This window comes from Peromyscus eremicus, chromosome 11 (assembly GCF_949786415.1).
Source record: "Peromyscus eremicus chromosome 11, PerEre_H2_v1, whole genome shotgun sequence".
Taxonomy (NCBI): Eukaryota; Metazoa; Chordata; class Mammalia; order Rodentia; family Cricetidae; genus Peromyscus; species Peromyscus eremicus.
This window is the reverse complement of record NC_081427.1, coordinates 61,716,385-61,718,878: the sequence shown is the minus strand read 5'-3', so window position 1 is coordinate 61,718,878 and position 2,494 is coordinate 61,716,385. Positions and strand designations below refer to the sequence as shown.

The window sequence follows — 2,494 nt, the reverse complement described above, 5'->3', positions numbered from 1 at the left end:
CATGACTGAGAACCTTATCCACTAGGCTGAGACTCAGTACTCATCACACAACATGACATAGAATAGATGTGCTTCAAATTGTAATTCCAGGGACTTTTTTTCCATGTTTCAGAACTTAGCACATTATAAGATAGGCAGATCATATAAATTTACTTAAGAAATAGTATTTCTTTTCATTTCCAGGAAGAATCTAATTTGGAGTCCAACTTTATAATAGCATAGCCTTAGTATCTCTGCTCTAAATTCTCATTGATATTAGCCTTACATTCTAATTTACATAGTCTCATTTTTATTGGTACCCACTCAGTGCTCTTCACACAATATGCTGTAGAATAGATGTGCTTCAAATTGTAATTCCAGGGAACTTTTCCCCCCATATTTCAGAACTTAGCACATTATAAGATGTGTGGATCATATAAATGTATTTAGGAAATAGTATTTCTTTTCATTTCCAGGAAGAATCTGATGTGGAGCCCACCACAGCTGGAGTCGCTCCCTGCTGGGATGAACTGCACCTTCTCCATTAATCTGCTTCTCATCAGGTATGTGGTCTCAGAAATGAGAAAAGTAGGGAAGACACATGACCCAGATAATTCTTCCACACTGGAACCTCCTTTACAAAAAAAAAAAAAAAAGTTATGTTCTGTATAAACCTCTCCATGGAATTCAAATTAGCATTATTTAATTAACATGTTTATGGTGCTTACATGACAATATCTATTAATTAAAATCCTTGCATATGTATGTGCATGTCATGTGTGTTCAAGTGCACGTCTGCATATGTGGAGGTGCACATAGGTGTGCTGGTATACACACACACACACACACACACACACACACACACGAATACATTTGGAGACTCAAAGTTAGCCCTGGGTGTTTCTCGTCATGCTCTCCCTGACATACTAAGCCAGGCTCTTTCACTAAAGCCAGAGCTTGCTTGACCTTTCAGCCAGACTGGCTAGCCAGTTGACTCCAGAGGTTTCCTGTCTCCACCTTTCCCAGACAGGGATTATAGACGGGCTGCAGTACCCACCTGCCTTTTTACCTAGGTTGTGGGGATCCAAACTCTGGCCTGATACTATGCCACAAGCATTTTACCTGCTGGGCTATCTTCCCAGCCCTGGTACTTGAATCTCATCCAACATCTAGAAGTTGAATAGCTCATTTGACCTCCGATCTTCAGTTGAAGGTTCTTGGTCACAGTCTGTAAGCCAACAGAAGGTGTTTGTTAATGACTAGCCTCCTGTTGCTTAGCTCGAATCCATAACGAGGAGAATGAACAGATGGCTGGGGCGTGTGGGCTACATGAACCATGACCACAGATGCCAGCAGGGGAACAGGGGCTCTACAAAAGGTGTATTAATTCCTTCCAATCTTCTAGACAACAATACGATGGAAGGCTCAAGGCTGAAGCACAAAACTGGACAAAGAACCATCAAATTATGAAGGAGAAGAACCAAGAGTCCTTTCGTTTTAACCTGCATGACTGCAGCAAATGAACAACAGAACTAATTACCCCAAATGTCAGATCTTTAGATTGCAGGTCAGATTCTAAATATACACGACACAGACCTGCCTAATGACCCCATCACGATGTACGAGATCCCTTAAGCCTTCCCTAAATACACCTTTCTCCTCACGTTGAGGTTGACTCTTCAAAAAATTATATTCGTTTACAGGAAATGATTATCAAAAACAACCCATCCTACTTTAGTTTTTATAATTTCTTTAAAATAATGTGTTATCCAAACGCACAGTTGGGTGAAAGAATTCAGTTTCCTCAGGACGGCACCGGATTACTCCTATGGGGTGAGAGTAAACCTGGGCCACACGCCCTCCCTCTCTCTCATTCTCAGTGCATCCCAGTTTGAACAGTTAGTTACTGTTGCTCATGAATCCTAGACCAGAACCCAGTTCCTCTGGCCTCTGGTTCGCTGCTCTTTCCTACAGTATCAGTTCTTCTTAACTAGGACCAAACACCGACATCAAGGGGGTTGGGTACAGAATGACCTCCTACATTATCAGGCTATTATAGAGGTGCTTTGGGCAGATAAGAATGAAGACAAAATTCTGCCTTTCTGAGAATTTGGATAAAATAAACAAGGCTGGAAGGTTATTCCTTCTTTAACCTCAGGGTAAGCTCCAACATTTGTCCTAAATTTGGATAGTATGTCAACTCAATTACTCAATTCACAACTACATTGAAAGAAAGTCTAGAGTTTTGTTGTTGTTGTTTTTGTTGTTTGTTTGTTTTTTTGGTTTTTTGTTTGTTTGGTTTTTTTCTGTTTGTTGTTTGTTTGTTTGTTTGTTTTTTGAAGACAGTTTCTCTGTGTAGTTTTGGTGCCTGTCTTGGATCTTGCTCTGTAGACCAGGCTGGCCTCGAACTCAAAGAGATCCGCCTGGCTCTGCCTTCTGGATTAAGGGTGTGTGCCACTGCTGCCCAGTGAGATGTTTTCTTCCAGATTTGTGAGTTCATAGCTATTTCTCTGCT

General features: G+C 41.0%; 1 long non-coding RNA gene across 1 annotated transcript; it reads left to right on the top strand.

Moving 5' to 3' along the window:
• The first annotated feature begins 447 nt into the window (after positions 1-447).
• Positions 448-1,642, top strand: LOC131921914 (uncharacterized). Its single transcript, XR_009382146.1, has 2 exons — positions 448-542; positions 1,385-1,642. It is a non-coding gene; the product is annotated as an uncharacterized LOC131921914 (long non-coding RNA).
• The last annotated feature ends 852 nt before the right edge of the window (positions 1,643-2,494 follow it).